The sequence below is a fragment of the Drosophila pseudoobscura genome, chromosome X (assembly GCF_009870125.1).
Source record: "Drosophila pseudoobscura strain MV-25-SWS-2005 chromosome X, UCI_Dpse_MV25, whole genome shotgun sequence".
In the NCBI taxonomy this organism is placed as follows: Eukaryota; Metazoa; Arthropoda; class Insecta; order Diptera; family Drosophilidae; genus Drosophila; species Drosophila pseudoobscura.
The window spans coordinates 35,685,956-35,699,662 of record NC_046683.1 but is presented as its reverse complement, the minus strand read 5'-3'; positions in this window follow the sequence as shown (position 1 = coordinate 35,699,662).

Here is a 13,707-nt window from a genome sequence, read left to right as displayed (position 1 = left end):
ATAGTTGCTCAGCCGCTCGTTGCCGAAAATCGGACTCCGACCACTCAAAGTGTGCAGCATCTGATTTCGTTTGCCACCCCAAGGGCAACGACAGGTGCTGGCGATGCAGATTCGGTTGCCAAATTCATCGCTTCGGAGAATGTGCAGCCAAGTACGTCTGCAGCGTCCGTGTCCGTAGTGTCCGCAAGCTCACAAGTTGTCCCGTCCATCCCGATCCCACCAGTAAATAGACGTTTCGGACCTCCGGATATTGCCACCACAGGTACTAGGCCTGTGGTGCCCAAACCACTGGTGGGAATCCCACCAAAACGACAAGTTTTTGTCTCACGGCTGGCCTCTGATCTCACATCTAATGATGTAATTACTTTTATTCAAAGCAGAATAAAAAGCCGTGGGCTTAAAGGTGGAGAAGTTCAACTTTTCTTATGCCAGGGAGATAGCCACTTTTAATATGAGCGTCTCCCGAACTCAGTTTGACACCATTTGCTTTGCCAAATTTTGGTGGTGAGCCGGAGCCGGTGGTGCCGGAGCATTTGGTGGTGAAGGAGATTAAGGCAAAGAAGAAGAATAGGCCCCCAATAACTCTCACTAATCATCCCCCCCATCCTCATCCTCAACGTCAACCTCAACTTCCTCAACCCTTCTAAAAAACTAACTTCTCTCTTAGTAACTTATCAGCATGTTAGAGGCTTGCGTGGTAAACTCAGCATTCTTTTCCTGGATAGTGTTGCATTTGCTTTCCACGTTATTGTGTTTACCGAAAGCCGGATATTCTTAGTTCCGAGGTTTTAACAGTGTTGCATGCGAAGAAATCGATAGGTGATATCCCATAGAAGCGGTGAGAAGGAAAGAAGTTCGAACATAGTGGCAAGGCCAAAATTTAAGGGGAAGAGGTTAGCAAGAGTGGCGCCACCTGGTCCTGGAGAGTGAGAGTTCCGCGCGCTCTCCGGAGCCGTTATGAGAGAAGATTTCCGATCTCATCCCATAACGGAGTCCCGAAGCCAACTCACACATACCCCAAAGAAAAGAGAGCCGCCAGCAGCCCGAATTAGGCCATGCCCTTGAACCTAGTTCAAGGGCGATAGAAGAGAGAGCGATGGGGATCAGCGGCCCGGGAGCATTAAACAGAGCAGCTAAGCCAAGAGGGGGTTCAGAGAAAGAAATTCCCGCAACGGAGGAGCATGCGCGCCGGACATAGTGACCTAGTGATTTTTTTTAGGTTTCAAAGAAAAAGTGAGTGGGATGAGGATAGAGTAGTGGCCATCACCCGATAAAAGATAAATAAATCTGTGATTCCAGGGGATCAAGATCAGTGAAATACCAGGAACTTTAGAGATGACCAGCGGGACGGAAAGTAGACCCAAAAAGCACAAGAGTGAGTCCGCTCCAAAGGGGGAGTAAAGAAACCCCAAATTTATTCTTTTTGTTGGCAAATCCATAGGGAATAGGCCACAGCTCCGCCATCCTGGCTTGGTTTTGCTGGTCTCGAAGGAACTCTTCTGGCCACGTAGTGCAGGTCCCTCGTTCATTTAGGGAGAGGAAAAAAAGCACCAATTAACTTCTTTACTCCCACTATTTATTCTTGTTAGACGTCTCCAGTTATATGTATATGTTAATCCCCTAATTTAAGTCCGCCCACATTATATCTACATGTAACTTATTTATATTTATTATATTAATTATTTCTATTTATCTATTTATTTATTAACCGCCCGTAATGATAAGATGAGGGGGGTATGAATAGGCAGGCTTAGTGTAGCGATGATAACGTGTAAAAGCAGGCAATTGAAGTGAAAATTATAACGAAGGAAATGAATTGCTAACGGCTTTCATATGGGGGGAAGAGGAGCCACAGCAACGAGAGGGTAAGGCTGCTGCACATTGCAGGGAGATACAGAACGTCGTGATTCGGATCTCAGGTAGGGTGGGTACGTCAGAGGTAAAAACATCGACACCTCGACTTGGTCCACGTCTGTGTTGAAAGAAGTTACTGTAATGTTGTTTGTCGAGTAGAGTCCGTTTGCAGTTTTTTTTTGTCGGTTACTTTTGTTGTTTGAATTTGTTCGAGATGTCCAATTAGTTGGTATATTGTGCAACCTGAGGGCTTGGGAAGTACCCAGCCCTGGGATGACTGGCTAGCCGGCCTTGCCCCGAAGAAAACAAAGGTTCGTAACAATTATGGCACCCAATCTGAGACAGGGAAGTGGACTCGCAGTCCTGGCTCTACCATCAAAGAGGGAGAGTACGGATGCGAATCACACAGACGTCGAAGAAATTATAAATATCCAGCAGAGAAGATAGATCTCGAGTGGTATTTTGCAATCTGGGGTCCATCGGTGTTCCGGTGGCCTGTGAGGGACTCGACGAGTTGGCTCACAGAAGCACGGCGCGGAGGGATCTGAGGATGCAAAGAAAATCTACAAAGTAAAAAGTTTTTTTTTGGTGTTTGATGATTCGGCACTTATCTGACAACGGGAAGCAGGAAATCTCAAGAGGGGATTTGGTTTGGCACTGGCAGAGGAGAATCCACAAGCCAGTTAGCAACCGGCCCGGTGTGCAAAATGAGAACCTGAAGAAGAAAAAAGAAATACCCGAAGTTAAGATATGGTCAGAAAGATTTCTGTTTTTCGCTTCCCCTGCTTACCGCTGCATGGAGTCGGGAGGGTAGATTCTCAATGAGATTTTTATTCTGAGTGGCCCGTGGGGACAGAAGTCGGCCACGCGTTGCACTCGGAGCAGCTACAACATCCCGCAACGAACATTCAGTAGGGAAGTAGGCGGGAACAGCGACTGTAGGAAGTGAGCGCCCTTGACTCTTAATCTTCCAAGGAAGATAAGATTAGTCAACAGCGCTCGCAAAGTTCTAGACGTTGGACAGGAAAAGACGTAGAACACTATGTGCGGAGTTGGCCCTAGTAGTAGTTGTGGTTCCTTTCCCCCTTATTATTGTTTTGCCGTATTAAGTGTTTTTGTGCTGAAGATCAGTGAGTTAGCGTTATAGGTAGTGTTTATGCGATTGTTCTGAAAAAAGAATAGATAATTGTAGTGAATAAAAAGATAAATAGGATAGTTCGAGGTAGGGAAATATAGGGCCAAGTTGATGAGCGCGTACAACTTGCGGTCTAAGCAGAAAATGACCCGCAAGACTCCTCCACCAGGTAACCTCCAAGGACAGATGCAAGGCGGTGACACACAGGGCGCTGAGGGGCGTGGAGACGACAGCTGGAATTCGCCAGGCCAATCGAACGCACTGCCCTCCGAGATTCTCTCAGGAGTAAATAGGCGATGCGGACCTGGATCCAGGTGCTGGAAGGCAGAGACGGGAGACATCAGGAGACGGCGGAGGTCCAACAGATCTGCCACCATTTGAAAGGAGAGATTATTGGAGAGGAGCGAGATGGGGACGCGTCGACAAATGGGAAATCCACTTCGACGGAGATGGAGACCCAAATAAGATGACGGTGCAGGACTTCGTGTTCAGGGTCGATTTCCTCCGTAGGCAGAACCGACGGTCGTGGGACGAGGTCCTTGACAACTTTTACCATCTCGTCAAAGGACAAGCGGCGGAGTGGTATTGGCAATTTGTCCGTGAACGGCCTCCGGAAGTATGGGAGGATTTGAAGGACGAGTTGGTGTCCCGGTTCCGAGCAGTGGGTGGCGAGTTCGAAGGGCTACGCACCTTGCATGAGCGACGACAACGATCTAGCGAGTCTGTGGAAGAGTACTTTAGAGCGATGCGCAGGCTGGCAGCTAGACTCACCACACCTTTGGTTGAGTCCGAAATGGTGCGAGTCTTGAAGAAGGGACTCGATGACGAGATCGCCCGCTACGTTTACGCGATCCGAGTCCGAAACGTGGAGCAGCTGAGGGAAGAGTGCCTGGAAGTGGAGTACCACTTTCACGGACGCGAGCAGAAGTCGACGTTCCGTCCTGCGCCGAAATTGCAATCAGCCGGGAAGCGAGTGGAGGAGCTAGAGCCGGAAACGGAGTTTCTGGATAAAGACGAAGCAAGGATAGTAGAAGAAACTCACCTGGCGAACAAACCCAGGCTGTGTTGCTGGAATTGCGGCCAGTTCGACCACGGGTTCCGAGACTGCGTGGCGAAGGAACGCAAAATATTCTGTTACCGCTGCGGAAAGCCAGAAATGTTTACTCCAACGTGTCCTCGGGAAACGCACGAGCGGGCGTAATGAAAGCGGGAGATCAGCGCTCGGGACAGAAGCCCGCGAAGAAATGAACGATGGTCCTATAATCAATATAGAAAGTAAGAATAATAGCCCAAATAAATTTAATAAAAATAGTTTGAAGTTCATACCAGCCGAAGAGAGGATGAGGAGATACATACAAATTCGAACCCAGATCTTCGATGACAGGCAGCTGGAGGGAATGCGCGGTGTCAGTCGTAGACTCCAAAAGGCCCGTTCCAGATTTAAGGAAAGGCGACAGACTCGCAAAGAGGTGGCCGAGGCAGTCAGACGAGGAGCAGGACGCGATCCCAGAGTGTTTGCCGAAGTGCAGATAAGAGGACATCGGATTGCTGGACTCCTAGATACTGGGGCATCCGTTAGTGTCTTAGGAAAGGGCAGCCGTGAACTCCTTGCCGACCTGTGGAAATGGACAATTATGTCTCGATCATCAAGACAGCCTCTGGAGAAGACAGGTCCATAATCGGCAAAACCAAACTCTGCGTAGGATATAACGGAATGAATAAAGAGATCTTGTTTTACGTATGCCCGTACCTAGAGCAAGCCATGTACTTGGGTATTGATTTCTGGAGATCCTTCGCGCTGGCTCCCACAGTCCTCGGAGAAGAGCCCAGTAGATCCAGCGAGGCCCAAGTAGGCGAGATCCAAATGTCACAAATCAGCCAGTACGCCGAACACCGCCAGGAGGACGTGGATGTGGAAGCTTGGACTCTGGAAGACACGGAAACCGAAGAGCTGGAGAAGGTAAAGAAGGAGTTTCTGACCTATGAGGATGTCGGATTAGGAACAACGACGGTAGAGCAGCATCGGATCCAGTTGATCGAGGGCGCAGAACCATTCAAAGATCGGCATTACCCTCAATCCCCAGCGATGCAGGAGGTGATCTGGACCGAGGTGGATAAAATGCTGGAGCTAGGAGTGATCGAGGTCAGCGATAGTCCATGGAGCAATCGGACGACGGTGGTGCGAAAGCCAAACAAAAATAGATTCTGTTTGGACGCGCGGAAATTGAATCAGCTCACCGTAAAAGATGCTTACCCTCTTCCAAGCATCGAGGGTATACTGTCCTGGATTGACCAGACATATTACATTTCCAGCGTCGACCTCAAATTCGCATTCTGGCAAATTAAATTGGACCCAGAAAGCCGGAAGTGCATTGCATTTACCGTGGCAGGCCGTCCGCTGATGATGCCCTTCGGTGTGTGTAACGCTGCCCAGAGATTATGCAGAGTGATGGATAAGGCAATCCCGACGCAGCTCAGATCAAACGTTTTCGTTTATTTGGACGATCTTTTGGTAATAGCCCCGGATTTCCAGACGCATCTGCGATAGTTGGCCCAGTGCCTGAAAAGAGCGAATTTGACGATAGGTCTAAAGAAATCCAAATTCTGCTTTAAGTCGCTGAAATACCTGGGGTTTATCATCGGAGGCGGCACGCTGCAAATGGATCCCGATAGGGTTGTGGCTATACAAAAGATCCCGATCCCGAGTTCAGTGAAGGAGCTAGGGAGCTTTATAGGAACCGCAGGGTGGTATAGGCGCTTCATCAAGGACTTCGCCACCATCGCGGTACCGTTAACAGATGCTCTGAAGAAGCATCCGCGCGGGAAGTTTTCCTTTCCAACGGAAGCGAGGGCGGCCATAGAATCCCTGAAGAAGGCACTCACCACGGCTCCTGTATTAGTCCATGCCGACTTTAAACGCCATTTCTACATCCAGTGCGACGCCTCAAATTTTGGAGTGGGAGCACGCCCAGTGGATTTCTTTTCCTCCAAGCTGAACAAACATCAAATAAATTATTCGGTAACGGAGAAAGAATGCTTAGATGCGGTATTGGCGATTGAAAGATTCAGGCCATATGTGGAATTGATGCCGTTCACGGTAATCACCGACCACGCCAGCCTTAAATGGCTAATGTCACTCAAGGACCTGAATGGGCGTCTAGCGAGATGGTCATTGCGGCTGCAGAGGTTCGACTTTGAGATCGAACACCGCAAGGGAGTCGAAAATGTAGTGGCGGATACACTATCGCTCTGCATCGAGGAGGTGGTCCTAGACCCAACGGAAATCCTCGGATTTCAGACGACGGAAATTAAATCAACGGAATACCAGGAGCTGAAAGAAGAAATCTGCAGGAACAAAGAATTATTGCCTGACCTGCGAATAGACGGGGACCTGGTATTCAAGAGAATGGCCTTCGCGCAAATCGACGACCAAGTGGAAGGTTCCATATGGAAATTATGGATTCCCGTGTCACTGACGAAAACCCTCATCGCGAAGGCCCACGAAGACCACACAGCTGGACACGGTGGAATGAAGAAGACATTGCATAGGTTAAAAAGGCACTACTACTGGCCGGCGATGACGGAACAAGTGCGGGGATACGTCCGAAGCTGCACCGAATGCAAGGAATCGAAAGCCCCCAATTACCGTAGCCAAGTCGGGATCGGTCAGGAAGTGGTCACGGAGAGGCCATTCCAAAAGATCTACATAGACTTCCTGGGAAAGTATCCCAGGTCAAAAAGGGGACAGGCCTGGATTTTCGTCGTCGTAGACCACTTTTCAAAATGTACCTTCTTGAAGGCGATGAGAGAGGCGACCGCTGCGAACGTCGTTCAATTCCTGGTGCAAGAGGTTTTCTACAAATTCGGGGTGCCAGAGGTGATCCACTCCGACAACGGAAAGCAGTTCCTGTCGAAGACTTTCATGGACATGGTGAGCCGCTTCGGGATCCTACACATGCGCACAGCAGTCTACTCGCCGCAAAGCAATGCAGCCGAGAGATTAAATCGGACGATACTCGCTGCAATAAGGACGTATTTGGAAAAGGATCACAGAGACTGGGAACCTAGTTCAAGGGCGATAGAAGAGAGAGCGATGGGGATCAGCGGCCCGGGAGCATTAAACAGAGCAGCTAAGCCAAAAGGGGGTTCAGAGAAAGAAATTCCCGCAACGGAGGAGCATGCGCGCCGGACATAGTGACCTAGTGATTTTTTTTAGGTTTCAAAGAAAAAGTGAGTGGGATGAGGATGGAGTAGTGGCCATCACCCGATAAAAGATAAATAAATCTGTGATTCCAGGGGATCAAGATCAGTGAAATACCAGGAACTTTAGAGCTGACCAGCGGGACGGAAAGTAGACCCAAAAAGCACAAGAGTGAGTCCGCTCCGAAGGGGGAGGCAAATCCATAGGGAATAGGCCACAGCTCCGCCATCCTGGCTTGGTTTTGCTGGTCTCGAAGGAACTCTTCTGGCCACGTAGTGCAGGTCCCTCGTTCATTTAGGGAGAGGAAAAAAAGCACCAATTAACTTCTTTACTCCCACTATTTATTCTTGTTAGACGTCTCCAGTTATATGTATATGTTAATCCCCTAATTTAAGTCCGCCCACATTATATCTACATGTAACTTATTTATATTTATTATATTAATTATTTCTATTTATCTATTTATTTATTAACCGCCCGTAATGATAAGATGAGGGGGGTATGAATAGGCAGGCTTAGTGTAGCGATGATAACGTGTAAAAGCAGGAAATTAAAGTGAAAATTATAACGAAGGAAATGAATTGCTAACGGCTTTCATATGGGGGGAAGAGGAGCCACAGCAACGAGAGGGTAAGGCTGCTGCACATTGCAGGGAGATCCAGAACGTCGTGATTCGGATCTCAGGTAGGGTGGGTACGTCAGAGGTAAAAACATCGACACCTCGACTTGGTCCACGTCTGTGTTGAAAGAAGTTACTGTAATGTTGTTTGTCGAGTAGAGTCCGTTTGCAGTTTTTTTTTTGTCGGTTACTTTTGTTGTTTGAATTTGTTCGAGATGTCCAATTAGTTGGTATATTGTGCGACCTGAGGGCTTGGGAAGTACCCAGCCCTGGGACGACTGGCTAGCCGGCCTTGCCCCGAAGAAAACAAAGGTTCGTAACAATTATGGCACCCAATCTGAGACAGGGAAGTGGACTCGCAGTCCTGGCTCTACCATCAAAGAGGGAGAGTACGGATGCGAATCACACAGACGTCGAAGAAATTATAAATATCCAGCAGAGAAGATAGATCTCGAGTGGTATTTTGCAATCTGGGGTCCATCGGTGTTCCGGTGGCCTGTGAGGGACTCGACGAGTTGGCTCACAGAAGCACGGCGCGGAGGGATCTGAGGATGCAAAGAAAATCTACAAAGTAAAAAGTTTTTTTTTGGTGTTTGATGATTCGGCACTTATCTGACAACGGGAAGCAGGAAATCTCAAGAGGGGATTTGGTTTGGCACTGGCAGAGGAGAATCCACAAGCCAGTTAGCAACCGGCCCGGTGTGCAAAATGAGAACCTGAAGAAGAAAAAAGAAATACCCGAAGTTAAGATATGGTCAGAAAGATTTCTGTTTTTCGCTTCCCCTGCTTACCGCTGCATGGAGTCGGGAGGGTAGATTCTCAATGAGATTTTTATTCTGAGTGGCCCGTGGGGACAGAAGTCGGCCACGCGTTGCACTCGGAGCAGCTACAACATCCCGCAACGAACATTCAGTAGGGAAGTAGGCGGGAACAGCGACTGTAGGAAGTGAGCGCCCTTGACTCTTAATCTTCCAAGGAAGATAAGATTAGTCAACAGCGCTCGCAAAGTTCTAGACGTTGGACAGGAAAAGACGTAGAACACTATGTGCGGAGTTGGCCCTAGTAGTAGTTGTGGTTCCTTTCCCCCTTATTATTGTTTTGCCGTATTAAGTGTTTTTGTGCTGAAGATCAGTGAGTTAGCGTTATAGGTAGTGTTTATGCGATTGTTCTGAAAAAAGAATAGATAATTGTAGTGAATAAAAAGATAAATAGGATAGTTCGAGGTAGGGAAATATAGGGCCAAGTTGATGAGCGCGTACAACTTGCGGTCTAAGCAGAAAATGACCCGCAAGACTCCTCCACCAGGTAACCTCCAAGGACAGATGCAAGGCGGTGACACACAGGGCGCTGAGGGGCGTGGAGACGACAGCTGGAATTCGCCAGGCCAATCGAACGCACTGCCCTCCGAGATTCTCTCAGGAGTAAATAGGCGATGCGGACCTGGATCCAGGTGCTGGAAGGCAGAGACGGGAGACATCAGGAGACGGCGGAGGTCCAACAGATCTGCCACCATTTGAAAGGAGAGATTATTGGAGAGGAGCGAGATGGGGACGCGTCGACAAATGGGAAATCCACTTCGACGGAGATGGAGACCCAAATAAGATGACGGTGCAGGACTTCGTGTTCAGGGTCGATTTCCTCCGTAGGCAGAACCGACGGTCGTGGGACGAGGTCCTTGACAACTTTTACCATCTCGTCAAAGGACAAGCGGCGGAGTGGTATTGGCAATTTGTCCGTGAACGGCCTCCGGAAGTATGGGAGGATTTGAAGGACGAGTTGGTGTCCCGGTTCCGAGCAGTGGGTGGCGAGTTCGAAGGGCTACGCACCTTGCATGAGCGACGACAACGATCTAGCGAGTCTGTGGAAGAGTACTTTAGAGCGATGCGCAGGCTGGCAGCTAGACTCACCACACCTTTGGTTGAGTCCGAAATGGTGCGAGTCTTGAAGAAGGGACTCGATGACGAGATCGCCCGCTACGTTTACGCGATCCGAGTCCGAAACGTGGAGCAGCTGAGGGAAGAGTGCCTGGAAGTGGAGTACCACTTTCACGGACGCGAGCAGAAGTCGACGTTCCGTCCTGCGCCGAAATTGCAATCAGCCGGGAAGCGAGTGGAGGAGCTAGAGCCGGAAACGGAGTTTCTGGATAAAGACGAAGCAAGGATAGTAGAAGAAACTCACCTGGCGAACAAACCCAGGCTGTGTTGCTGGAATTGCGGCCAGTTCGACCACGGGTTCCGAGACTGCGTGGCGAAGGAACGCAAAATATTCTGTCACCGCTGCGGAAAGCCAGAAATGTTTACTCCAACGTGTCCTCGGGAAACGCACGAGCGGGCGTAATGAAAGCGGGAGATCAGCGCTCGGGACAGAAGCCCGCGAAGAAATGAACGATGGTCCTATAATCAATATAGAAAGTAAGAATAATAGCCCAAATAAATTTAATAAAAATAGTTTGAAGTTCATACCGGCCGAAGAGAGGATGAGGAGATACATACAAATTCGAACCCAGATCTTCGATGACAGGCAGCTGGAGGGAATGCGCGGTGTCAGTCGTAGACTCCAAAAGGCCCGTTCCAGATTTAAGGAAAGGCGACAGACTCGCAAAGAGGTGGCCGAGGCAGTCAGACGAGGAGCAGGACGCGATCCCAGAGTGTTTGCCGAAGTGCAGATAAGAGGACATCGGATTGCTGGACTCCTAGATACTGGGGCATCCGTTAGTGTCTTAGGAAAGGGCAGCCGTGAACTCCTTGCCGACCTGTGGAAATGGACAATTATGTCTCGATCATCAAGACAGCCTCTGGAGAAGACAGGTCCATAATCGGCAAAACCAAACTCTGCGTAGGATATAACGGAATGAATAAAGAGATCTGACCTATGAGGATGTCGGATTAGGAACAACGACGGTAGAGCAGCATCGGATCCAGTTGATCGAGGGCGCAGAACCATTCAAAGATCGGCATTACCCTCAATCCCCAGCGATGCAGGAGGTGATCTGGACCGAGGTGGATAAAATGCTGGAGCTAGGAGTGATCGAGGTCAGCGATAGTCCATGGAGCAATCGGACGACGGTGGTGCGAAAGCCAAACAAAAATAGATTCTGTTTGGACGCGCGGAAATTGAATCAGCTCACCGTAAAAGATGCTTACCCTCTTCCAAGCATCGAGGGTATACTGTCCAGGATTGACCAGACATATTACATTTCCAGCGTCGACCTCAAGTTCGCATTCTGGCAAATTAAATTGGACCCAGAAAGCCGGAAGTGCACCGCATTTACCGTGGCAGGCCGTCCGCTGTATCAATTCGTGATGATGCCCTTCGGTGTGTGTAACGCTGCCCAGAGATTATGCAGAGTGATGGATAAGGTAATCCCGACGCAGCTCAGATCAAACGTTTTCGTTTATTTGGACGATCTTTTGGTAATAGCCCCGGATTTCCAGACGCATCTGCGATAGTTGGCCCAGTGCCTGAAAAGAGCGAATTTGACGATAGGTCTAAAGAAATCCAAATTCTGCTTTAAGTCGCTGAAATACCTGGGGTTTATCATCGGAGGCGGCACGCTGCAAATGGATCCCGATAGGGTTGTGGCTATACAAAAGATCCCGATCCCGAGTTCAGTGAAGGAGCTAGAGAGCTTTATAGGAACCGCAGGGTGGTATAGGCGCTTCATCGAGGAATTCGCCACCATCGCGGTACCGTTAACAGATGCTCTGAAGAAGCATCCGCGCGGGAAGTTTTCCTTGCCAACGGAAGCGAGGGCGGCCATAGAATCCCTGAAGAAGGCACTCACCACGGCTCCTGTATTAGTCCATGCCGACTTTAAACGCCATTTCTACATCCAGTGCGACGCCTCAAATTTTGGAGTGGGAGCACGCCCAGTGGATTTCTTTTCCTCCAAGCTGAACAAACATCAAATAAATTATTCGGTAACGGAGAAAGAATGCTTAGATGCGGTATTGGCGATTGAAAGATTCAGGCCATATGTGGAATTGATGCCGTTCACGGTAATCACCGACCACGCCAGCCTTAAATGGCTAATGTCACTCAAGGACCTGAATGGGCGTCTAGCGAGATGGTCATTGCGGCTGCAGAGGTTCGACTTTGAGATCGAACACCGCAAGGGAGTCGAAAATGTAGTGGCGGATACACTATCGCGCTGCATCGAGGAGGTGGTCCTAGACCCAACGGAAATCCTCGGATTTCAGACGACGGAAATTAAATCAACGGAATACCAGGAGCTGAAAGAAGAAATCTGCAGGAACAAAGAATTATTGCCTGACCTGCGAATAGACGGGGACCTGGTATTCAAGAGAATGGCCTTCGCGCAAATCGACGACCAAGTGGAAGGTTCCATATGGAAATTATGGATTCCCGTGTCACTGACGAAAACCCTCATCGCGAAGGCCCACGAAGACCACACAGCTGGACACGGTGGAATGAAGAAGACATTGCATAGGTTAAAAAGGCACTACTACTGGCCGGCGATGACGGAACAAGTGCGGGGATACGTCCGAAGCTGCACCGAATGCAAGGAATCGAAAGCCCCCAATTACCGTAGCCAAGTCGGGATCGGTCAGGAAGTGGTCACGGAGAGGCCATTCCAAAAGATCTACATAGACTTCCTGGGAAAGTATCCCAGGTCAAAAAGGGGACAGGCCTGGATTTTCGTCGTCGTAGACCACTTTTCAAAATGTACCTTCTTGAAGGCGATGAGAGACCGCTGCGAACGTCGTTCAATTCCTGGTGCAAGAGGTTTTCTACAAATTCGGGGTGCCAGAGGTGATCCACTCCGACAACGGAAAGCAGTTCCTGTCGAAGACTTTCATGGACATGGTGAGCGGCTTCGGGATCCGACACATGCGCACAGCAGTCTACTCGCCGCAAAGCAATGCAGCCGAGAGATTAAATCGGACGATACTCGCTGCAATAAGGACGTATTTGGAAAAGGATCACAGAGACTGGGACATCTACCTACCGGAGATCGAAGTTTCAATGCGTGACTCGGTGCACGAAGCCACAGGCGTAACGCCGTTTTTCGCTGTATTTGGACAACAGATGTTTCTGAATGGGAACTGCTATAAGCTGGCGAGGAAGCTGCAGTCTTTGACGGAACATGAAGTGCACGCATTAGATCCCGCGGATAAGCGACGCCTCATTCGCGAGCAAATTAAACGCAGCCTACACCAAGCGTATGAGCGGAGCAGCTAGCGGTACAACAAACGGGCCCGAATCTTTTTCGCCAGACCTGGCCAAGAAGTTTACAGGCGCAATTTCACCCTCAGCGACTTTGGAAAAAGCTACAACGCCAAGTTCGCCCGGAAATTCCTAAAATGCAGAGTCGTACGTCCAGTAGGGAATAACGCCTACGAGCTGGAGGATCTGTCGGGGAGGCCGGTGGGGATTTTTCACGCCAAAGACCTAAAATTGTAGTGAAAACTTCAGACTGAGTCAGAAACGAGGGAAACGCACTCACGTAGGGAATATCCGACCAGTGGGTGTAAGCCTACGTTGAGCGCTGCAAGATCCTAGGCACCGTAATGTCCGGGAAGGCCAGCAGTTTTAGGGAAACGTAATTCTTCGATGTTTGCGAATTATTCTCCGCGGCCATGGTCGCTCGAATTTTCGCTAGGTGTTGCATGCGAAGATATCGATAGGTGATTTCCCATAGAAGCGGTGCGGAGGAAAGAAGTTCGAACATAGTGGCAAGGCCAAAATTTAAGGGGAAGAGGTTAGCAAGAGTGGCGCCACCTGGTCCTGGAGAGTGAGAGTTCCGCGCGCTCTCCGGAGCCGTTATGAGAGAAGATTTCCGATCTCATCCCATAACGGAGTCCCGAAGCCAACTCACCCATACCCCAAAGAAAAGAGAGCCGCCAGCAGCCCGAATCAGGCCATGCCCTTGAACCT